Source organism: Schistocerca cancellata, chromosome 2 (assembly GCF_023864275.1).
Source record: "Schistocerca cancellata isolate TAMUIC-IGC-003103 chromosome 2, iqSchCanc2.1, whole genome shotgun sequence".
Taxonomy (NCBI): Eukaryota; Metazoa; Arthropoda; class Insecta; order Orthoptera; family Acrididae; genus Schistocerca; species Schistocerca cancellata.
In genome coordinates this window covers 1109932659-1109959281 of record NC_064627.1, presented here as the reverse complement: position 1 = coordinate 1109959281, position 26623 = coordinate 1109932659, and the positions used below count along the sequence as shown (strand labels likewise).

Below are 26623 nucleotides of genomic sequence, written 5' to 3'. Positions count from 1 at the left end.
AAGGTTTCGGGTAATTTCATTCAGAGACTACGCCATATTATTGCTACGCATGGTGGATATGTGGAAAATATCGTACTATAGAGTTTCCCAGACCGCAGCGCTATCTGTTGTTGAAAATTGTAACTACTGTAATTTCGAAAGTTTGTCCGCCTGAAGATGTACTGTTGTCCCAAGCATATTGCAACAAACGGTGTATTTCTATCGCTGCTCGTTTAGTTTTTATTGCCGTTTCAAATATACCGGTCATTTTTGAAACACCCTGTATATGTCAACATTATCGAACAGTGGTGTCATTCCTATTCAAATGAGCGATTCGCCGATTATTCCAACTTGATTCATCGAGCCGAACTACACGTCCTCTCTCTCAGATGCTGACATCTGTTGTCCACGCGCCTGTGTGCGATACATAGTAACGGTCCAGCTGAGTACAAGGAATTAAATCTGCGAAGACTTTCTGCTCTGGTACCGTCATGTACCCTTTTTGCTGTCCTTGGTAGCATGGCAGTGAAACTGCGCCGCAGCGTCACACGGTCAGCCATTGGCCACAAAAGTTTACAATTTTGCATTTACTGTCGATACCTGTATTAAGTTTGTGACGAACTGCGTTTTTATTTTTTAAGTGTGTATTTGAGTGACGTAGCGCGGATGCGTAAAGTCTCTTGTTGTTTGTGGTGTCTCTGCAGTCTCTCCCAAGTTGATCTTGAGTAATAAGCAGCTTGATATTGGTCTATGTAGGCTGTCCTCGTACGAGTCGAAAACATAATTACGACTGTAATTACAATGAAATGGAGATGAGTAAGATACGCATTCAGAAAAATGGATGGTCGATGGACCAAGAAAGTTCTTTTCTGGATTCCAGGAGATAAGAAAAGGCCGAGATAGCGACCAGTGTGTGTATGGCTGAATGTAACGCATGGAAACATCAAGAGAAGAATTTTATCCAGCAGCGGATGTTAATTGACTAATAATAATAATAATGGTGGTGATGATGATGGCCTAATTAGTTGCATGCAAATAATTATTGTGCTGCCATGCCCTTGTTTATGAGGGTTCCATGCTCTATGCCTTCTGTCAGCTGTCAATTTTTTGTAATCTCTACCGTTTCTGACTTGTTCGATTTGAAATGGTCTCACCACCGATCAAAAATCGTAGGGACCTTTATTGTACCAACTGCAGTAATCGAGGCAACAGATGTGTCCAGTAAAGAAGAACTTACAGCATTTTAACTATGACTGATGGCAGTCGCTGGGTAGCATCCTTATCAACAGCAGCATAATTGCGCCGAGTAACGCATACTGAAAGGGATATAATCGTCTTGGACATCGTTAGCAAAAAGGGCGATCAGAAAGTTTCCACTCGAAGGCCGTACAGTCCACAGTCGGTACGTCGGTCAGGCAAAATCGCGGTGATTAATGAGGCAATCATCCGTCCGATGCACCAGGTCGACGATACCCGTGTGTCCTGCTGCGCGAGGAAGTCAGTAACTGCATTCTGAACGTGCTCGGCCAAATGTAATCGTCGACACTTTAAGTAGTTTTTAAGGGACCGAACGCATGATAATCGCATTGGGAGGGATTAAGGCTATAGGGCGTGTGTACGAGTATCTCCCACTTGAGTTGGGGCAACTTCTGCGTTACGAAATCTGCGGTATGAGGACGTGCGTTATTATCAAGCAGCAGCGACCCTTGTCGCACTTTTCCACAGCAATGGATCATCATCATCATCATCATCATCATTTAAGACTGATTATGCCTTTCAGCATTCAGTCTGGAGCATAGCTCCCCTTATACAGTTCCTCCATGATCCCCTATTCAGTGCTAACATTGGTGCCTCTTCTGATGTTAAACCCATTACTTCAAAATCATTCTTAACCGAATCCAGGTACCTTCTCCTCGGTCTGCCCCGACTCCTCCTACCCTCTACTGCTGAATCCATGAGTCTCTTGGGTAACCTTGCTTCTCCCATGCGTGTAACATGACCCCACCATCTAAGCCTGTTCGCCCTGACTGCGACATCTATAGAGTTCATTCCCAGTTTTTCTTTGATTTCCTCATTGTGGACACCCTCCTACCATTGTTCCCATCTACTAGTACCTGCAATCATCCTAGCTACTTTCATATCCGTAACCTCAACCTTGTTGATAAGGTAACCTGAATCCACCCAGCTTTCGCTCCCATACAACAAAGTTGGTCGAAAGATTGAACGGTGCACACATAACTTAGTCTTGGTACTGACTTCCTTCTTGTAGAACAGAGTAGATCGTAGCTGAGCGCTCACTGCATTAGCTTTGCTACACCTCGCTTCCAGTTCTTTCACTATGTTGCCATCCTGTGAGAATATACATCCTAAGTACTTGAAACCGTCCACCTGTTCTAACTTTGTTCCTCCTATTTGGCACTTAATCCGTTTATATTTCTTTCCCACTGACATTACTTTCGTTTTGGAGATGCTAATCTTCATACCATAGTCCTTACATTTCTGCTCTAGCTCTGAAATATTACTTTGCAAACTTTCAATCGAATCTGCCATCACAACTAAGTCATCCACATATGCAAGACTGCTTATTTTGTGTTCACATATCTTAATCTCACCCAGCCAGTCTATTGTTTTCAACATATGATCCATAAATAATATGAACAACAGTGGAGACAAGTTGCAGCCTTGTCTTACCCGTGAAACTACTCTGAACCATGAACTCAATTTACCGTCAACTCTAACTGCTGCCTGACTATCCACGTAAAGACCTTTAATTGCTTGCAAAAGTTTGCCTCCTATTCCATAATCTTGTAGAACAGACAATAACTTCCTCCTAGGAACCCGATCATATGCCTTTTCTAGATCTATAAAGCATAGATACAATTCCCTGTTCCACCCATAACACTTCTCCACTATTTGCCGTAAGCTAAAGATCTGGTCCTGACAACCTCTAAGAGGCCTAAACCCACACTGATTTTCATCCAATTGGTCCTCAACTAATGCTCGCAATTTCCTTTTAACAATACCTGCGAAGATACACCAATGGATTTTCGACAAATACCCTACGTGAGCAAAAGTATCCGGACACCTGGCTGAAAATGACTTACAAGTTCGGGGCGTCCTCCATCGGTAATGCTGGAATTCAGTATGGTGTTGGCCCACCCTTCGCCCTGATGACAGCTTCCACTCTCGCAGGAACACATTCACTCACGTGCTGGAAGGTTTCGTGGGGAATGGCAGCCCATTGTTCACGGAGTGCTGCACTGAGGAGAAGTATCGGTGTCGGTCGATGAGGCCTGGAACGAAGTCGGCGTTCCAAAACATCCCAAAGGTGTTCTATAGACTTCAGGTCAGTATTCTCTGCAGACCAGTCCATTACAGGGATGATGTTGTCGAGTAACCACTCCACCACAGGCCGTACATTATAAACAGGTGCTCGATCGTGGTAAAAGATGCAGTCCCCACCCCCGAATTTCTCTTCAACAGTGGGAAGCAAGAAGGTGCTTAAAACGTCAATGCAGGCCTGCGCTCTGATAGTGCCACCCAAAACAAGAATGGGTGCAAGCCCTCTCCATGAAAAACACGACCACACTACAACACCCCCTCCTCCACGTTTAAGGCTCGTTTCACATTGGGACACTTGTGACGGTCACCGGTGACGGTCACCGGTGACTGTGGCGAGCACTCCTGGGCCACTGGTGTCCCACACTGCAGCTGTTGCCAACTGATTAGTTGGTGAAATGGACTCGAGCGAGGAGGAACTGCTGTTAGAACTTGTAATGAGGAGGAGGAGGAGAATGAAGACAAAACGTTCATTACACATACATCCACTGCTACGTGATTGGCTGGAGAAAGGATTGTATTACACCCTTTATGACGATCTGAGACAATCTGAGAAGAAGTTTTTCCAGTATTTTCGAATGTCAAAAACTTCATTTGATGAACTACTAGTATTCTCCTTGTAGGTTATTAACCTCCTAGCCTCGTACAGGGATAGAAAATATATTTCGCTATTCTTGTGGTCCGAAAAATACGGTATTAAAGTGAAAAAAGAATGTAGAACTTACCAATTTTGTTTCTTTCATCTATGCTCTTTTCATCGAAATCAGGCACAAACTTCGTAATAATTTCTTGCCACGCTTTCATTTTCATGACTTTGTTACTGTAGTCATCGCTTTTCATATCCCAAATAACGGGACGACTTTCCACTTCACTTATAAAATCTTCTGTGTTGGTGAACTCTAAACTCATGGCTGCACTATGTGGAGAACCACTGGGCTCAGCAACGGCTGCCTGTCTGTTGGCAACTCTGCAATGCCGTGTCTGTGATCGGTGTCCCAGTGTGAACACTCCAATACGAGCTAATGCATGTCCGGCGGTGACCGCAGCGAACACAGTGTCCGTGTCCGTCACATGTGGCGAGGGTGAGTCACTGCTGGGTCACCGTGACTCGGTGACTCAGTGCAGTGTCCCGGTGTGAATGCTCCAATCTCTATCAGTGACCGTCACCGGTGACCGTCACAAGTGTCCCAGTGTGAAACGAGCCTTATTCTTGGCACTACACACGCTGGCAGGTGACGTTCACCGGGCGTCCGCCATACCCACACCCTACCAGCGGATCGTCACATTGCGTACCGTGACTCGTCACACCATAAACGTTTTTCCACTGTTCAATTGTCCAACGTTGACGCTCCTTACACCAAGAGAGGCATCGTTTGGCATTTATCGCAGTGATGTGTGGCTTATGAGCAGCCGCTCGACCATGAAATCCAAGTTTTCTCACCTACCGCCTAACTGTCATAGTACTTGCAGTTCGGAATTCCCGCGTGATGGTCTGGATAGATGTCTTCCTATTACACATTAGAGCCTCTTCAACTGTCGGCGGTCTCTGTCAGTCAACAGACGAGGTCGTTCTGAACGCTGTTGTGTTGTACGTATGCCTTCACGTTTCCACTTCACTATCACGTCGGAAACAGTGGACCTAGCGATGTTTAGGAATGTGGAATCTCGCGTACAGACGTATGACACAAGTGACATCCAAACATCTGATCACGTTCGAAGTCCGTGAGTTCCACGGAGCGCCCATTCTGCTCTCTCACGACGTCTAATGACTACTGAGGTCGCTGATATGGAGTACCTGGCAGTAGGTGGCAGCATAATGGATCTAATATGAAAAACGTATGTTTTTGTGTGTGTCTGGACACTTTTGATTACATAGTGTATGCTGCCCTACACTCACTCTTCAGTTTGCGTTGAACGTCAGCCGGACTGTATTCATCGGCAGCCAAAAAAAGAATGAAAGCACGTTGTTCCTTTCTCGGTGCATTTGGTAAGAACGTCGGTGTAGTTTACATTTTAGCATTTACAGCACGCATGTTGGAAATACCCCAATATCACACTTATCTCTTCCTTACATGTCGGTGCTTATACACCAGCATAAGAGTCGCGCTACGTTGCATATACGCTGCAGCAGCGCCCTCAAACTTTTTATCACCCGTTACAATAAATTCGGCATAAGTCGTTTCTTTCAGTTTCTTTTACTGATATAAAAATAATGTGACTCAAGCGGATGATTAGAACAGGAAAAGAAAGCTTTTTTTCAGTTAACTATACTGCTGTCAGATACTAATGTGGAAATGAAGAAGAAGTTGCTGATATTGTACGTCTAGAGCACAGTATCGAAACGAAGTGAAATGTGAACCAGTGGAAATGCGAAGAAAAACTGGAACCATTTGAAACGTAATGCTATCAAAGAACGTTAAAAATTAAGTGGTTCGGTCAATTACGAAACGAGGAAATACTGGAAAGAATAGGGAAAACTAGAACATTATCTACAATGACAAGGACTCAGTAAAGGGAGATAAACGATACGGGCTGGTCAAGGCTAGAAACACGCAAAACAGATTACAGAAGGTGTTTTTTGTGGTAATTATGTAGAGATAAAAAGGTTAGCACGAAGTAGAGGTAGATAGGAGACAACGTCGAACCAGTCGAAAGACTGAGACTTCAAAAAAATATCTACCGCAGTCATGAATAGCGACAGTCAGACCTAATGACACCAACATTCTATTGTAAACTGCGTATTTGGCGAAACAGAATGATCCATTCGGGTCTCCATCAGCAATCGTTCCTTTTATTTCCGTTCGTTTTTCTTTTGCCTTGACTGGTATTGGGAAGAAACAATTACAAAACGAAATACTTTTTACGTATTTTTCATTCACTATTCCAGCTCTTTAACAAACTCGGGTTTCTTATACAAAGGGGTCCAAAAAAATGTATCCACTGTTTAAAAGTCCATAACTTGCAAACTAACGGACGGAGTTGTTTTAGTTTTGGTGAAAATGTAGCTTAAGTCCAACTGAAAGATATCACTGTAGGTGTTCGAAATGGTCACCATTAACATCCACACACAAACGATGCCGCCCAACTGCAGCACAAACTACTGACTGCAACGTATTCAGTTGGATATTTACACATGCACGTACGGTGAATTCTCGAAGTTCATCCAATGTGCGTCGCTTTTGTTGATAAACGACGTCCTTTAGTGTTCCCCACAGGTAAAGGTCCAGAGGAGTTAGGTCTGGAGAACGTGGTGGATACTCCACAGCACCTCTACGGACCATCCATCTTCCTGGTAGATTTTCGTCGAGATACGCCCTAACACGATTTTGGTAGTGGTCTGGAGCACCATCTTGTTGAAAGTAAACTCTTCCGTCTCCATACAAGTCTCGGGTGGCACGTAAAATGGATGTCTGAAGCTTCTGAAAGGTCTCTGTTGGATTCCTTTCATGTTAATTTCTTAAATCTGTTGTCATTTACGGCATAAATTCCTCTTCTAAATTTACTGTGGCGTTGCTGACTATCTGGGAGGAGACTGAGTAGTGGATCGTGTTACTTTTACACATAAACAAGAACGATCTGTCACACTACTACACTTTAAAACACAGTTTATATGTAATTCGTGTCACACAGTCTCATACGGAACCAGCATCCGCTTTCTTTTATATACTGTATATGATAAGATACTGTCATCCCCCTTCCCTTCTGTGTGAGAGGATGAATGAGCAAATGTATTTCTAGTTGCATGCTTGAGGGTCTGTCTGTCTGTCTGCTAGAGAACAGTAGGACCAACGTCGGAACAGGTAGCTACGCTTTCTAAAAGCAGAGAGGTTTCTATTCTTAGTATGGTCCTGTCTGTCCCTTGTCATGTTGGTATAGGAAGCTGCCTCTCTGGTCACTTCCATTTGTATGTGTTACCACGCTCGCTAGGAGCCCAGCTCAGTCTGTCCGCGGCGAGCGTCTGAAGTGGTAAGATCTCCGGCTAAGCGCGTGTCTGCTAAGTCCGTAGGACAATGGATTTCTTAAGTTCAGCCTAACTGAAAATTTAATCACCTTTATTTCAGGTTTAGCTCTAAAATGTCTAATGTTATCTTAAATTGCAACGCAGTGTATTTCGAGTGTGAAGTTCAGAATATCTTCCGCTAGTTGCTTTGTCACTACTTTGTGAGTAAAGTGGAACCACGTATTGATCAGTAACTCTAACTAAGACCATCAATCTTAAATGCGAATGTGCGTGAGATTATAACGTCTCGTCTTGACAATATTTTTCAATATAGCAACTTTTCTTTATGTTCAACCCACGTGGGCTGTACTTTGTGAGACCAGTACCACGTGCTTATACAATTGTTTGACCCATCAGGTTAGTAGTAAGACGATAGTAACCAGTTCGAGGTTTTTCTTTTGTAAATTGCTTTTCGATCTAATTTATTTTAATTATCAAAATTATTGTGGAGTTACACTCTTTGTGTAAACCGAGTTGACCACGTGAAGCATGTGGTGTAATCATCAAAGTAGCCCTCAGCTATTCTTTTCGGGAAGATTTCACAGAGAGTCAGTATGAATTTAGTATACCAGTGTGTGGTAATTACATGACGGACAGGATTGCGCTACGAACGTAACTTCTTTGGGTGAAAATTGAATCGGATGGTTGTGCTAAATTTCCTCTTGGATATGTTTCAACGTTCTTCGTGTGTTATTTTATGAATGCAGTGTTGTATGTGGTCTCCCAATCTTGGCTCCCTATTCGATGTGTTCCGTAAGATTACAAACTCACATTTACACAATCCTAAATAAGGCACCAGTTTAGTTATGAATCAAGTTTGATATGCTGAAATTATAACGGAACAATGATCAATGTTAAAATAAATGTCCAAATATAAACTCATTTATTTCTTTTTATTTAAATTGTCTTCATATATATATATATATATATATATATATATATATATATATATATATATATATATATATATATCACCGGTTATCGTAAGATGAGTACTAAAAGATCGTAATTAATGTTAGTCTGGTTGGGAATTTGGTAAGCTAGACTGGATACCTGGTGAAACAGTTGCGCAGTAATGCAAGGTTAACTTCCTCAGATAGCTCACAGCTTTAACCCACTTTTATGGTCTTGAATATCTGCACCGCTTACATAACAAATTAAAGCAACAACGTTACACAAACAAACATTGAGAAATAAAACAGCTCTGAAAGTACATTCGTCAACGTCAAAAAAAAAAAAAAAAAAAAAAAAAAACTGCAAAATACAAGAGTCAAAGTAAAAAAAACAATAAATAGAACACCTGCAAAATATAAGAGTCAGTCTAATAAACACCAATAAATCGAACCCCTGCAAAACACACGAGTCAGAGTTTCTCTGACAGAAACACACGTATATGCATTGGACTAAGAACCGTATAATAATAAAAAAAATGGTTCAAATGGCTCTGAGCACTATGGGACTTTTCTAAGGTCATCAGTCCCCTAGAACTTAGAACTACTTAAACCTAACTAACCTAAGGACAGCACACACATCCATGCCCGAAGCAGGATTCGAACCTGCGACCGTAGCGGTCACGCGGTTCCAGGCTGTAGCGCCTTTAACCGCTTGGCCACCCCGGCCGGCACCGTATAATCACTGTTCACTGACACACTCAGTAGTTCCACTGTTCCGAGGCACAATACAAGGGAAGGGGGATGACAGTATCTTATCATATACAGTATATAAAATAAAGCGGATGTAAGTTCCGTATGAGACTGTGTGACATGAATTACATATAAACTGTGTTTTAAAGTGTAGTAGTGTGACAGATAGTTTTTGTTTATGTGAAAAAGTAACACGTTCCACTACTCAGTCTCCTCCCTGATAGTCAGAAACGCCACAGTAAATTTAGAAGAGGAATTTATGCCGTAAATGACAACAGATATAATAAATTAACATGAAAGGAATCCAACAGAGACCTTTCAAGATACACCTCACCGGTAACTGTGACATCAAAGAAGAATGGCCCAATCAATCCCCGGTAAGACAAACCACACCACACATTTACTCCTGACAAATTCACGGCTTTGTCTACATGGACGTTCGGATTTTCGGCGGCCCAGTAGATGCAATTGTGACTATTTACTGTACCATTGAGTTTGAACTGTGCCTCATCAGACCACACAATCATCTCTGCAAACTGTTCACCGTTGCGCACCATGTTAGTAAACCACTCGCAGTACTCCATTCTACGATCTGGGTCGTCCTCGTTCATTGCGTGTAGCAATCGTGGGATGTAGCACTTCCACTTTGCTGCCTTAGAAATTCGCCGAACACTTGAGCGACTCACTCAAGTTTCACGGGCACACTGTCTCACAGACTTCTGTGGTGAGCGAGTGAATTGTTGTAACACTCAACGGGAGTTAGCTGGACATGTTACTGTTACAGGTCGCGCAGAGCGTTGTTTGTGTACATCTTTAACACAGCCTTCAGCTTCAAATTCGTCTCGAATGCGACGAATCGTTAAACGTGTCGGTGGCTCTGTTTGATACTCATTTCGCCATTGCCGTTGAACCTCATTTATGTTTTCGTACTTAAAATACCACTTCAAAACTGGCTTTCTTTCATCGAATGTAAGCCTTGCGCCAGCCATGTTTACTCGAGTAACTAGGTGCAACTAAGACAAAACACTATCTGGCGACTGTCATCTGACAAAACAAAACAACGCAATACAACGCTTGTGTGGCGATTGCCGGAACTACAAACTACTACACTACCAAAGATGAGACAAATCCGTCAATTAGTTTGCCAGTTAAGGACTTTTAAACAGTGGATACATTTTTTTGGACCCCTCTGTATGATGATTGAAACACATTTCTCTGCCAGTTAGTCATAAACACAAGCAATCCTTTTGATGGTACATTCGCAGCTGCGCGTCGTAATAGGCATGCAAATCACCGCTTCAGTTGTAAGGTTTTGACTTTAAAAAATGCATGACCGTCCTTGGGCCAACAAAAGCCCATCGTGAAGAGTGATTACAGACAAACAAGACAACTGCGCTAAAATACACTCCTGGAAATTGAAATAAGAACACCGTGAATTCATTGTCCCAGGAAGGGGAAACTTTATTGACACGTTCCTGGGGTCAGATACATCACATGATCACACTGACAGAACCACAGGCACATAGACACAGGCAACAGAGCATGCACAATGTCGGCATTAGTACAGTGTATATCCACCTTTCGCAGCAATGCAGGCTGGTATTCTCCCATGGAGACGATCGTAGAGATGCTGGATGTAGTCCTGTGGAACGGCTTGCCATGCCATTTCCACCTGGCGCCTCAGTTGGACCAGCGTTCGTGCTGGACGTGCAGACCGCGTGAGACGACGCTTCATCCAGTCCCAAACATGCTCAATGGGGGACAGATCCGGAGATCTTGCTGGCCAGGGTAGTTGACTTACACCTTCTAGAGCACGTTGGGTGGCACGGGATACATGCGGACGTGCATTGTCCTGTTGGAACAGCAAGTTCCCTTGCCGGTCTAGGAATGGTAGAACGATGGGTTCGATGACGGTTTGGATGTACCGTGCACTATTCAGTGTCCCCTCGACGAACACCAGTGGTGTACGGCCAGTGTAGGAGATCGCTCCCCACACCATGATGCCGGGTGTTGGCCCTGCGTGCCTCGGTCGTATGCAGTCCTGATTGTGGCGCTCACATGCACGGCGCCAAACACGCATACGACCATCATTGGCACCAAGGCAGAAGCGACTCTCATCGCTGAAGACGACACGTCTCCATTCGTCCCTCCATTCACGCCTGTCGCGACACCACTGGAGGCGGGCTGCACGATGTTGGGGCGTGAGCGGAAGACGGCCTAACGGTGTGCGGGACCGTAGTCCAGCTTCATGGAGACGGTTGCGAATGGTCCTCGCCGATACCCCAGGAGCAACAGTGTCCCTAATTTGCTGGGAAGTGGCGGTGCGGTCCCCTACGGCACTGCGTAGGATCCTACGGTCTTGGCGTGCATCCGTGCGTCGTTGCGGTCCGGTCCCAGGTCGACGGGCACGCGCACCTTCCGCCGACGACTGGCGACAACATCGATGTACTGTGGAGACCTCACGCCCCACGTGTTGAGCAATTCGGCGGTACGTCCACCCGGCCTCCCGCATGCCCACTATACGCCCTCGCTCAAAGTCCGTCAACTGCACATACGGTTCACGTCCACGCTGTCGCGGCATGCTACCAGTGTTAAGGACTGCGATGGAGCTCCGTATGCCACGGCAAACTGGCTGACACTGACGGCGGCGGTGCACAAATGCTGCGCAGCTAGCGCCATTCGACGGCCAACACCGCGGTTCCTGGTGTGTCCGCTGTGCCGTGCGTGTGATCATTGCTTGTACAGCCCTCTCGCAGTGTCCGGAGCAAGTATGGTGGGTCTGACACACCGGTGTCAATGTGTTCTTTTTTCCATTTCCAAGAGTGTATAATCCCTACATGGGCTCGTGTGCATAAAATATAGCTATTATTTATGAAATTCTAGCAGCGATCGAGCCAGATACAGTGAAAAGTGAGGAAGGAACACGCCTCAATACAGCCCATGCACGATATGGTGGCCGATGCGCACTGACCAGACTTCATCCATGGGCCTGGGCGAGTTCATTCGCTTGTTTGAGAGGGGAGGCCGACAAGCGTTCGCCACTTTTCGGCCGGTCGGCGAATGGACGCGCACGTCCTGCAGTCCTTCTCAAACGATTTTACGGGAACTGTTTCCTTTAATGTAGCGTTATGCATTCAGTTTCATGATGACATACCCATCACGTCGTTAATGGTCATAGTTATTGTGATATTTACGCAGGAGTAAGATACTGCACGAAATTCGAAAAAGTTTGCAATGAAAAATTAGGTCGTTATGATTTAGCGTTTGGTGCATATTACGTAATATGTAGCAGCGTATAAAATTTAGCTAACGTACTGAATTTTTCTTTAGACTTGGGTTGAGGTTCCAGTCGGTCACCAATCTCGAGAAAACTGATGTGATATAGCTATCATTAGCGATCACGGCGCGCCAGCGATAAAGCCAGAACGAAATATCCACAACATTCCTCGTATTTCATAAACGGTTTGAGATATCGAAATGAGATTTTAGAAAATGATAGCATGCAAATAGGAGAATATTTTGCCATATGGTTACTATCGAAAACATTATATACCGTGTAATTCCACAAACTACAGTTTTTTTCTACAAAAGAATGCAGTTTTTAAGAGCCGTCGAGAGCTGGTGGAACGAGAAATGCTATGGGTTTTGGGACAACATAAGTGATGACATTACACGTTCACTGTGTCCCAAAAATGTGCTTTTTCTAAATACACCGACCTTACCTTTCCTCAGTTCCTTACTTAATAAACTTACGAAACCACTCTTTTGCGACTCCTTCTGTGCGACATGTTAGTGAGGTGAGAGTGATTAATCTCCGCTGTGTTTTGGCAAAATAAGCAAATTTTAACATGGCCACCAGAGAAATGTGTAGGTTTTACCCAAAAATCGCCACTCATGACACTTCTCTGAAAATTATGCATGGTTAACAAGCCAGGTGGAAATAACTTGCTGCATTTTCAGTGAAATTCTTTTTAGGTACTAACCAAAGCAGATCTGACAGTAGATCTTTTTGAATGGCTACCTTACAGAAGATATGAGCATAGGCTATAGTTTAGAAAGGCACTTCCCCTCCAGCCCTTGGCATAGTCGTTTTGTTGCCACTTCCCCCAATGTTGTTAGAAATTCTGATGGAATGTTGCCTATCCCTTCTGCCTTATTTGATCTTAACTCCTCCAAAGCTCTCTCAAATTCTGATTCTAGTGCTGGATTCCCAATCTTTTCTAAACCGACTCCTGTTTCTTCCTCTATCATATCTGACAAATATTCCCCCTCATAGAGAATTTCATCGTACTCTTTCCACCTATCCTCTCTCTCCTCTGTATTTAATAGCGAAATTACCGTTTCAGTCTCAATGTAAACAGGTTTGCTCTTAATTTCACCGAAGGTTGTTTTGACTTTCCTATACGCTGAGTCAGTCCTTCCGACAATCATTTGTTTTTCGATTTATTCACACTTCTCATGCAGCCATTTCGTCTTAGCTTCTCTGCACTTCCTATTTATTTAGTTCCTCAGCGACTTGTATTTCTGATTCCTGAATTTCCCTGAACATTTTTGTACTTCCTTCTTGCATCGATCGACTGAAGTATTTCTTCTGTTACCCATGGTTTCTTGCCTTCATTTTACCTATTTTTTTCTTTCTTCTCTGATTGCCCTTTTTAGAGATGTTCATTTCTCTTCAATTGTACTGCCTTCTGAGCAATTCCTTATTGCTTTATCTATAGCCTTAGAGAACTTCAGGCGTATCTCGTCATTCCTTAGTTCTACTGTATCCTACTTCTTTGCGTATTGATTCTTCCTGACTAATCTTTTAAACTTCAGCCTACTTTTCATCACTACTACATTGTGATCTGAGTCTATTTCTGCTCCTGGGTATCCCTTACAATTCAATATCTGATTTCGGATTCTCTGTGAGCCGCGATTTCCTGCGATGCTCTTGGCAGGATAGGTTCTCTGTCGAAGTTAGGCGCTTTGTGGCGTCTTGGTTGGCTAGCGCCCTCTAATTAGGGCGGCTGCGGCTCGCGAGGTGAGGTTCGGTCGGGGGCAGTGACGGAGGCTCGGCCGGGGGCGGTAACGGAGACTCTGTCGGGGCAGTGACAGAATGAAGACAGCGGACGGAGCATCGCGAGTAGTCAGTCGGCGCTTGGAGTACTGCGAGACCGCAAGGTGTTCACACATCGACGTCTTGCCTGGTGGCGAACGGAACTGCGAGTGCGGAAGTAGTCACCGGTCAGCACAGGCTCTGTTTAAGAGTCGTGTCTGTCTCAAACCCTGAGGAGAGCGCGCGAGTTTACCCTGGCGTGCATGTTAACGGCGAGCTCCTGGACTAACTTTAAATGGTGAGCCATTTTGTGGAGGAACTTTTGGATGTCATTGCTACATGTAGCCACTTTGATTTTCGCTAGTCATTCCGTAAACAACTTGTACCTAGGTCCGGGGTACTTGGTATTGCAAGTCCATGTAACTGCGCTGTGCCCTGGTTCCGTTGCATTAAGAATGTGGCCGATATTCGGCGATTCCTTTTTTAATTATTATTGTTAATATGTTAAGTGGTCAATTTTATGAATCAAAGTTTATTCTCTGTACAAAACTTCAGCCGCCAATTTTAACTGGAATTGCCAACATCTTTCTTGTTGGCAGCTACAACAGTAACAATTTTGCGCCCTCAGAGTGTGCTTTGGTATTTAAGCTTGTGTGCGGGGTGTCTGGTCATTATCACCTTCAGCTAGTGGTGGTTTATAAATTTCTCAAATGAAATTTCACGTCGTTGGAGATTATTTAATGAACTATTGCTTTAATAGTAACTGCGGTTGTCACACTATAACGCTTAACATCTCTTTCTGCATTTGGCGCTGCCCAGTACTTGGCTGTTGGTTTTAGTATTTCAGTGAACTGTGTATTAACACTGGGTTTGTGTGTTCTAGAAGCCGTTATTAGTGTGCGGAGGTCCTCTTGATTGTTGGTGTCACTTGAGCCCTAGCACGGAATTCAGAACGCGCTGCCTATGTGACCGCCAAACGTCGAGAATGTGCTGATTGCTGTGTAGATCTTTCAGGCTGTTATAACATCTTATTGCCGAATGTTTTTCATGATAGTTAATTCACGTATTTATGACAGCTTGCTATTTGAGTATTTTTTTGAAACCTAATAATTTTTACAAATCGCCTTCTTCCATATTCACAATGCCTTATAATTGACTATAGTTAAATTCTTTTGTCTTGGCGGTTCGCGCATGCCCGACCAGACGCGCGAGATTGCTGCGTTGCCAGTTGTACGCGCCAAGAGAAGCAGCGCCATAGTATAGTTCGCAAACTTACGTTTAGGGGGGAGCGCGCAGTTTATGAAGTAAAGCCACCACGGCCGCATTAACCCTTTCGCTGCTACAGAGACGTGCTCCCCGCATTCCGCGATGTACGCGATTTTGTCATCATTGCATTGTTCGCCTGTGCAGACACATGGTGTTTCGACTGCTTTGACACACTTTATCATTCGATTTCATAAAAACTGTTTGGCCCAAAAATTTGATTTTTACACATCATCTTGACTGATACCTCCCCCCCGTAAATGACTTAATTTTGTTTCGATGTTCAACGCAGTTATTGTGCAGCATTAGATGTAGTAAACCATTGCACGAAATTTTGAAGATTTTGCAGAGGTTGCCACTAGAAATTTCAAAAAATTACATTCAAACGAATAAAATTCATGAAGTAAGACAATTCGATATTGTTTTTAAATAAAGAAAATATTAAGCACCGCTGAAGGTTTGAATTCGGAACCTTTTGCTTATCAGCTATTCACTATAACCATTACACTAACGCAGCTCGTCATTAAATTCATCTACCGGAGTACTTTAAACTATCACGCAAAATACCGACAAACACTGTTGATATGGCTATGAATTACTCACGTTTCGTCGAAGTACAATAGGAAATAGCAAATACCGCTGTTCTTTATAGCGAAAAAGCGGTTAGTGAGAATGATACAAACCTTTTCGTGCTATCGCCTGAATTAGGAGGCTTATTGCTTTTTGGTTTAATCAATTAATAGAATATGAAGCAATTGGTATAAAAAATGCTTTTTCCAAACTTTCTATAAAAGAAAGTCTGCTATCAAGACATTGCTTTTGTGCAATTACTTTATTTATGACTGAACGTTTCTAAAACTGAAGACACTCGTCCGTGCTCTGCACTGCAGTCGAGCTCTGGCAACGTCGTTCTCTGTTCATTGACTGACTGTGTTTTGTGACGTCAGATGCGCAGAACGAACCTAAACTCGGCCGCCGTCATAAATGACGCGCACTTTAGTGAGCTCAGATCTGTAGCTACGTTAAAGTTATATTTGTGTAAAGTAATTTTTTCTTGATTTAGAGTTGGGGTCATAAAGCTGTTTTCCTTTTAAATTTTTTTTAAATTATTCTCATTGCTTTTATACGAGGGTTGTCCAGAAAGTAAGTTTCGTTCGGTCGCGAAATGGAAACCACTGGGAAAATCCTGTAAAGCTTTGCACGTATGTGTTGGTCAGTGTCTCTAGTATGCCCGTCGATCGTGTCGCGTCGCTCTTTTCAGTTTTGAGTAAACAGTGAGCATGCAAAGATGTGTAGGGAATAGCGTCTCCCGCCAAGTATGAGGGCCTGGTTAGAGATTTCGCCTGTGTCATGCACCCCACGTAACAGAACTTTCGAGCAGTTCCTTCTTCATGCCAATTCTCTGCCGCAATTTGCAAATACTATTTAATCATTGCGTTGTTACCAGTGCTCTGTTTTAATTAACGTGGTGAAAATAAATTTTTGTATCCTCAGATGGGATCAGCATCCCACTCGTGCAGCCTATGTGCCCTGCTTGCCAATCCCAGACCTTACCACTCTGTCTGACCATGATGTAATCTAACTCAAATCTTCCCGTATCACCCGGCCTTTTCCAAGTATTCTTCCTCCTCTTGTGAGTCTTGAACAGAGTATTCGCTGTTACTAGTTGAAATTTATTATAGAACTCAATTAGTCTTGCTCCTCCCTCATTCCTTGACTCAGGTACCTACTCTCCTGTAGCCGTTTCTTCTACTCCTTACCCTATAACCACATTCCAGTCGGCTATGACTACTAGATTTTCATTGTTGTGACTTGTTTAGACAGCCAAGTCACTAGGAGGAAGTTGAAAGGCACGCGTTTAAGCTCACGCAGGCTGGCGTGAGGTCTGGAACAGTTAAGGGAATTGAGTCTAGTAAATATAAGTACGTAGCTTCTGGAATACTTAACTTTAATCCATAATTGGTGAACATCGGTCTGACGGTACATGTGAAACGTCCCCTTTGAACATTTTTACATGTGAAACGTCCACTTAGAACAATTATACAAGCCTGTGCTTAACCTGACACACAATATTATTTAGCGCAATGCAATCTGACTTTCAATAACCCCTACAAAACAATGGCCCTGACTAACTTTAACCTATACCTTTTACAAATCACTTACCTCACAAAAATCTTCGCTACTCAAGCTACTGCAAAACAGCGAGCGCCACTACTGCCAGCTAAATAAAAGATTCAAACTACTGAAGGTACTAACTACTGATAGGGATAGTTAGCAAATGAAAGATATTAATAGAGAACAAACAATGTATTTACCTTAATATTCATAATTGACATTCAGTCTTACAGATTATCAAAACTCCGCCATCTCTCTCCCCACGTCCACCACTGCTGGCGGCTCACCTCCAACTGCCCAACGCTATCTGCTGTTCACATCCAGCTATAGCAGTTCATGACAACAATGGCAGGCAACAATGCAAACTAGCGACATACTGCACACAGCACAGCCAGTGATTTTCATACAGAGAGCGCTACGTAACGTTGCCAATAAGAAAACATAAACAGCAAACTTACATAAAGAAAACATAAACAGCCTACTTACACATGCATCACAAAATAAATAGAAAATGATAATGGCGCCTTGCTAGGTCGTAGCAAATGACGTAGCTGAAGGCTATGCTAACTATCGTCTCGGCAAATGAGAGCGTAATTTGTCAGTGAACCATCGCTAGCAAAGTCGGCTGTACAACTGGGGCGAGTGGTAGGAAGTGTCTCTCTAGACCTGCCGTGTGGCGGCGCTCGGTCTGCAATCACTGATAGTGGCGACACGCGGGTCCAACGTATACTAACAGACCGCGGCCGATTTAAAGGCTACCACCTAGCAAGTGTGGTGTCTGGCGGTGACACCACATTCATCTCTCTTTATGTACTCAATTACTCGTTCCGTCTCCTCATATACATTCTCTAACTCTTCATCTTCAGCTTGCGACGTCGGCATGTATGCCTGAAGTACCGTTGTCGGTGCTGGTTTGCTGTCGATTCTGATAAGAACAACCCTATCACTCAACTATAAACAGTAGCACCCTCTCTAACCTACTTTGCTATTATAACGAATCCTGCTTCCGTTATACCATTTTCTGCTGCTGTTGATATTGCCCTATACTCATCTGATGAGAAATCCTTGTCTTCTTTCCATTTCGCTTCACTGACACCCACTATATCTAGATTGAGCCTTTGCGTGTCCCGTTTCAGATTTTCTAGCTTCCCTACCACGTTCAAGAATCTGACATTCAAGGCCCCGACTCGTAGAACGTTGTCTTTTCGCTGGTTATTCAATCTTTTGCTCATGGTCACCTCGCCATTAACAGTGCCCTCTCGGAGACCCGAATGGGAACTATTCCGGAATCTTTTGCCAATTGATACTCGTTATCTGTCCTGAATGCAGTGGTTTCGATTGCCCTCCGTACACATATGTCGTTGATCATTACTGATTCTTCTGCCTTTAGGGGAAGTTTCCCACCCCAAGTACAAGAAAGTGCCCTGAACCTCTTTGCGCTTCTCCACCCTCTTTGACGAGGCCGTTGGAAGACTCCATATGCCGGAATTATTCGGCCGCCTATGCTGAATATTAATAAGAATTGAAGCAGTGGAGGATTTCGAACCCGGTACCGTGACTGTTTTGGTTACTAATGAACGATGCTACCCCTCGACCACGGATGCTGTCCGACTACAAATGGAAATTAAACTCCTCCCTTGCCAATTAAGTTTCAAACTTCACTATTAATGGAACATAAGTGTCTTGATATTCAAATAAATTAGTCGGACTAATAGGCAAAATCGAGCGTATATGAGAGTGATGCGAACAGTCACTATCTCGATCGATTGAAGAGTGAGTAACAGAATTTTTGAAAAAAATTGATTGACAGAGAACCTTGTTACAACGCTTCAGAAAAAGTCCCTTCAGAAATTATACATATTGTTGTCCTACATACTTACCCCGTAAAGAGCGCGTAGACAAAATATTCCAGCACAATCATTCTTCAAACGTTCCGTCCTCGAATGTAACGGCAAGAACTATTAATGCATGACACAATAAAAAACATCCTCTGCCTCGCATTGCACGATAATTTGCAGTGCATGGGTGTGGCTGTAACTAAAAATTGACAAATGAAAGAAAAAAACTCAAATTAGAAGTTTGTGGACACCACAGAAATTTTACCAAGTTAACTGTTTTGTTTTGGATGCAAATTATAGGACGCAGTTGTTCATAGTTTATTATACAAAATTCCATTATTACCACCGATAACTGTACACAGTGGGTGACAAAACGATACTGACTCAGTTGGAAAGTTCATCGAACGCCGATAGAGAGTGCCGAAGTCATAGTGGGAAACTCCTGCCGCTAGGCAACGCTTAGGCATCAATCTTGGCTAGTACTGTAACACTCATGGAATGCAAACTGAACTTCTTACAATAGCCCTGACAGCATTCAGATCCTTGGGGTTGTCGAACGCATCAACGTGTGCTGTAACGACGTCAAACTACCTAAGTGCACAATAAAAATTTAAACTTTTACTGAAGTATCCTGTAGTTTTAATATTGACACCGATACTGACTGATATATGAAGCAACTCCCTCGTCCCTAAACCTAGTTACAGAAATGCGAGTAAACCTCACAGACGCACACTGAGGTGACTGTCATACCGCCTGATATCGTGTCAGACCTCTTTTTGCTCGGCGCAGTGCTACAACTCGACTTGGCTTGGACTCAGCAAATCGTTGGTAGTGCCCTGCAGAAATCAGAGCCACGCTGCCTCTATAGGCGTCCATAATTGCGAAAGTCTTTCCGGTGCAGGGTGATGTGCACGAACTGACATTTCAATTAGGTCCCATAAATATTCGATGGAAATTATGTAGGGCGATTTGAGTGACCAAATCATTCGCTCGAATTGTCCAGAGTGTCCTTTAAACCAATTGTGGCCCGGTGACATGCGCATTGTCATCCACAAGACTTCCATCGTTGTTTGGGAACATGAAGTCGATCAATGGTTGCAGATGGGCTCCAAGTAGCCGAACATAACCATTTACACTCGATGGTCGGTTCAGGAGGACCAGAGGACCCCGCCCATGCCATGTAAACACAGCCCACACCATGTGGAACCTCTACCATCTTGCACAGTACCTTGTTGACAAATTGTGTACATGGCTTCGTGGGGTCTGAACCGTACTCGAACCTCACCATCAGTTCTCATCAACCTGAAATTGGGACATGTCTGACCATGCCACGGTTTTACACTCGTATAGGATACAGCAGACATATTCACAAGCCCAGGTGATACACTGCAGGCAATGTCTTGCTGCTAGCAAAGGCACTCACGTCAGTCGACTGCTGTCATAACCCATTAACGCCAAATTTAGCCGCACTGTCCTAACGGATAAGTTCGTCGTACGTCCCACACTGATTTCTGCTGTTATTTCACACAGTGTTGCTTGTCTGTCAGCACTGACAACTCACCACAAACGCTGGTACACTCGGTTGTTAAGTGGATGCCATCGACCCCTGCGTTGTTCGTGGTGAGAGGTAACATCTGGAATTTAGTATTCTTGGCACAGTCTTGACACTGTGGATCTCTGAATACTGAATTCCGGAACAATTGCTGGAATGAAATGTCCCATGTGTCTAGGTCGAACTACCATATCATGATCAAGGTCTTTTTAATTCCCGTCTTTTTTTTTTCTTTATTGATTTTCAATTCCCCCCGAAGGGGGCGGGCCGGCAGCAGCAGCTTACTACGCTGCTCTACAGCCTACAGACTTTTTTTAAAGAAAGGAAGAAGAAAGAAACAAGGAAAAACAGGCGATAAAATGGCGACTTAAAGTGAAAAATGGCGTAAAATTGCGGAAAGTTAAAACAGAAAGCAAAGGGGGTTGGCAATGTACGAGCGTAGATAAAAGACACAGGAATCAGACAAGTAACACAGTAGACACACAATTAAAAAACGTGGCGACAGTCTGGTTTCTGTTCGCAAGTAATAAAAAGCACACCCAGCGACAGTATGATGGCTGTTCGCTACACTTCCCAAAAGACACAACACGGAGCACGCACTGGAAAAACACACTGTAAAACACTGCACGAAAAAGGCGGCACAAAGATGGCACTCCCGACCCAAGGCAGATGGGGGGGGGGGACCTGGAGTAGGGGGAAAAACAAGGAGGGAGGAGAGGAAAAAACGAAAAGGGGGGGGGGGGGAAACCAAGGAGGGAGAGGACTAATAAAGGGGGAGAAGGGCAGACGCGAGAGGGAATGAGAGGAGGCAGAGGAGGGAAATGTAAAAGGACGCGGAGGAGAGGAGGGGGCAAAGAGAGGGGAGGTGGGGAAGAAAGAGGATGGAAGGGGGGGAGAGGGAGCCCGGGAAAAGGACAGAGGAAAGGAGGGGGAGTGGGGATCAGAGTTGATAGGAGGGATAAATGGAGGGAGAGAGGGCATCATCCGGGAGGGGGAGTTGATGGAAGCCACCTTGGGAAAGGAGATGTAGGGTGTAGAGATGGAGGGTAGGGGGGACACAACGGTGAAGACGTGGCAGGGGGCGGGGATGGGAGAGGAGAGGAGCAACCAGGGGGTGAGGGGGTTCAAGACGGCGGGAGGTGTAGAGGATGCGGATATGTAATTCCCCTCATGCGGTCATAATCACAATGGAAAGCTTTTCACATGAATCACTTGAGTACAAATCACAGCTCCGTCGATACACTGCCCTTTTTATACCTCGTGTGTGTGATAATACTGCCGCCTGTATACAGGGTGATCCATTGATCGTGACCGGGCCAAATATCTCACGAAATAAGCGTCAAACGAAAAAACTACGAAAAACGAATCTTGTCTAGCTTGAAGGGGGAAACCAGATGGCACTATGGTTGGCCCGCTAGATGGCGCTGCCATAGGTCAAACGGATATCAGCTGCGTTTTTTTTAAAATAGGAACCCCCATTTCTATTACATATTCGTGTACACAAACATATGGGTCACAATTTTAGACGAAAAGTTGGTAACAGGTAGGTTTTTTAAATTAAAATACAGAACGTAGGTACGTTTGAACATTTTATTTCGGTTGTTTCAATGTGATACATGTACCTTCGTGAACTTATCATATCTGAGAACGCATGCTGTTACAGCGTGATTACCTGTAAATACCACATTAATGCAATAAATTCTCAAACTGATGTCCGTCAACCTCAACACATTTGGCAATACGTGTAACGATATTCCTCTCAACAGCGAGTAGTTCGCCTTCCGTAATCTTCGCACATGCATTGACAATGCGCGGACGCATGTTGTCAGGCGTTGTCGGTGGATCACGATAGCAAATATCCTTCAACTTTCCTCACAGAAAGAAATGCGGGGACGTCAGATCCGGTGAACGTGCGGGCCATGATATGGTGCTTCGACGACCAGTCCACATGTCATGAAATATGCTATTCAATACAGCTTCAACCGCACGCGAGCTATGTGCCGAACATCCATCGTGTTGGAAATACATCGCCATTCTGTCATACTGTGAAACCTCTTGTAGTAAAATCGGTAGAACATTACGTAGGAAATCAGCATACATTGCACCATTTAGATTGCCATCGATAAAATGGGGGTCAACTATCCTTCCTCCCATAATGCCGCACCAAACATTAACCCGCCAAGGTCGCCGATGTTCCACTTGTCGCAGCCATCGTGGATTTTCCGTTGCCCAGTAGTGCATATTATGCCGGTTTAAGTTAGCGTTGTTGGTGAATGACGCTTCGTCGCTAAATAGAACGCGTGCAAAACATCGTCCCGTAATTTCTCTTGTGCTCAGTGGCAGAACTGTACACGATGTTCAAAGTCGTCGCCATGCAATTCCTGGTGCATAGAAATATGGTACGGGTGCAATCGATGTTGATGTAGCATTCTCAACACCGATGTTTTTGAGATTCCCGATTCTCGCGCAGTTTGTCTCCTACTGATATGCGGATTAGCCGCGACAGCAGCTGAAACACCTACTTGGGCATCATCATTTGTTGCAGGTCGTCGTTGACTTTTAACATGTGGCTGGACACTTCCTGTTTCCTTAAATAACGCAACTATCCGGCGAACGGTCCGGACGCTTGGATGATGTCGTCCAAGACACCGAGCAGCATGCATAGCACACGCCCTTTGGGCATTTTGATCACAATGCCCATACATCAACACGATATCGACCTTTTCCGCAATTGGTAAACGGTCCATTTTAACACAGGTAATGTATCACGAAGCAAATACCGTCCGCACTGGCGGAATATTACGTGATACCATGTACTTATACGTTTGTGACTATTACAGTGCCATCTATCACAAAGCGAAAAAAGTGGTCCAACTAAAACATTCGTATTTCTTTACGTAGTGCACGAATATGTAGTAAGAAATGGGGATTCCTATTTTAAAAAACGCAGTTGATATCCGTGTGACCTATGGCAGCGCCATCTAGCCGGCCAACCATAGCTTCATCTGCTTTCCCCCTTCAAGCTAGACGAGTTTCGTTCTTTGTAGCTTTTTCGTTTGATGCTTATTTCGTGAGATATTTGGCCCGGTCACGATCGATGGACCACCCTGTATTTGACAGCTCTGCGACCGACAGCTTAGTTCCTGGTTAGCACAGAAATATCCTATTATATTCACTTAATCTTTTTGGCACCTATTATACAGGGTGTTTCAAAAATGGCCGGTATATTTGAAACGGCAATAAAAACTAAACGAGCAGCGATAGAAATACACCGTTTGTTGCAATATGCTTGGGACAACAGTACTTTCTCAGGCGGACAAACTTTCTAAATTACAGTAGTTACAATTTTCAACAACAGATGGCGCTGCAAGTGATGTGAAAGATATAGAAGACAACGCAGTCTGTGGGTGCGCCATTCTGTACGTCGTCTTTCTGCTGTAAGCGTGTACTGTTCACAACGTGCAAGTGTGCTGTGGACAACATGGTTTATTCCTTAGAACAGAGGATTTTTCTGGTGTCGGAATTCCACCGCCTAGAACACAGTGTTGTTGCAACAAGACGAAGTTTTCAACGGAGGTTTAATGTAACCAAAGGACCGAAAAGCGATACAATAAAGGATCTGTTTGAAAAATTTCAACGGACTGGGAACGTGATGGATGAACGTGCGGGAAAGGTAGGGCGACCGCGTATGGCAACCACAGAGGGCAACGCGCAGATAGTGCAGCAGGTGATCCGACAGCGGCCTCGGGTTTCCGTTCGCCGTGTTGCAGCTGCGGTCCAAATGACGCCAACGTCCACGTATCGTCTCATGCGCCAGAGTTTACACCTCTATCCATACAAAATTCAAACGCGGCAACCCCTCAGCGCCGCTACCATTGCTGCACGAAAGACATTCGCTAACGATATAGTGCACAGGATTGATGACGTCGATATGCATGTGGGCAGCATTTGGTTTACTGACGAAGCTTATTTTTACCTGGACGGCTTCGTCAATAAACAGAACTGGCGCATATGGAGAACCGAAAAGCCCCATGTTGCAGTCCCATCGTCCCCGCATCCTCAAAAAGTACTGGTCTGGGCCGCCATTTCTTCCAAAGGAATCATTGGCCCATTTTTCAGATCCGAAACGATTACTGCATCACGCTATCAGGACATTCTTCGTGAATTTGTGGCGGTACAAACTGCCTTAGACGACACTGCGAACACCGCGTGTTTTATGCAAGATGGTGCCCGGCCACACCGCACGGCCGACGTCTTTAATTTCCTGAATGAATATTTCGATGATCGTGTGATTGCTTTGGGCTATCCGAAACATACAGGAGGCGGCGTGGATTGGCCTCCCTATTCGCCAGACATGAACCCCTGTGACTTCTTTCTGTGGGGACACTTGAAAGACCAGGTGTACCGCCAGAATCCAGAAACAATTGAACAGCTGAAGCAGTACATCTCATCTGCATGTGAAGCCATTCCGCGAGACACGTTGTCAAAGGTTTCGGGTAATTTCATTCAGAGACTACGCCATATTATTGCTACGCATGGTGGATATGTGGAAAATATCGTACTATAGAGTTTCCCAGACCGCAGCGCCATCTGTTGTTGACAATTGTAACTACTGTAATTTCGAAAGTTTGTCTGCCTGAAAATGTACTGTTGTCCCAAGCATATTGCAACAAACTGTGTATTTCTATCGCTCCTCGTTTAGTTTTTATTACCGTTTCAAATATACCGGTCATTTTTGAAACACCCTGTATATCGTGTGACATAAGGTTATGGATTTATTATTTTGAGTCCGTGAAAGTTTTTGCACATGGAAATTGCTATTAATATCGTCTTTCACATTGAGATTTACCTGTTCTGGCCACCAGTGCAGCAATAAGAGAAAAACGAACACTGCAGTTCTTCGCTAGCTTTGAGAAAATGCGGTCGCCTTCAAAGTGAATGCTGCATTGCCTAGTGGCTCCAGTTTTGCTGAAGGCTAGGGTTTTAGCTGTCCTTTGACAAGGCTACAAGTAGCCAGATCGAAAATTAGTAAGAAAATCTTAAGAAATCTTCTCCACCAAAAGCACTCTCGCTAATTTAAGTACCCCATAGTGTAAAGGCGAGAACCTAACGACACTGCACGATTGATAGCTCCTCGTACTATATTTTTCTACATACGTTTTGGTAATCTAAATCACAGTTTTATTTGTGTAATACCACATTTTCATTTTACTTGAGTATCACATATGAGAGCAAGTAAATATAGGCCGTTTAGAGGTAACATCATACTAATTTGTGCTGAAATAGGCACATTTGTTTTCCCAATACTTTACTGTTTATTAAAACAAACTTTCATCTTTAGTTTATAGTGGTAGGTTGTATTTCAGTTGCATTAGTAGATTGCATAGTTTAGCAGCAGTTTCCATTAATTTATTGAACCCACTACTAAACATCTGAATGAAATTATTAGCAACATAAGATGTCCCACGAGGAACCGTCAATATTCAGGTACAAGACAGGAACGTTCATTCAAAGCAAGAAAGTTTAGTAATCATGGGCTCTAAAATGCGTAACCTTAAGAGCTTTGAGTACTTCTTCTGTTCGATCCTTCAAAACATATGGCTTCTACTGCAAGCTCTTTGGTTTCCATATTCTGGGAGGTGGTAGTATGCACTAAACAAGAAAAAAATGTCTGGTAAACATGGGCTCTAAAGTGTAAACCTTACGAGCTGTGGGCAGTTGTTCACTACTGTCGAACACATCTCTTCTACCAAACAACTGCTCTCAGCTCTTAAGGTTCACTGTTGCCGGCCTGGGTGGCCGAGCGGTTCTAGGCGCTACACTCAGGATCCGCGCGACCGCTACGGTCGCAGGTTC

At 44.0% G+C, this 26623-nt stretch overlaps 1 protein-coding gene across 1 annotated transcript in view; it reads left to right on the top strand.

The window, feature by feature from the left end:
• LOC126163129 (sialin-like) overlaps positions 1–26623 on the top strand; it is a 191858-nt gene that overhangs the window by 59097 nt on the left and 106138 nt on the right. The window lies entirely within an intron of this gene.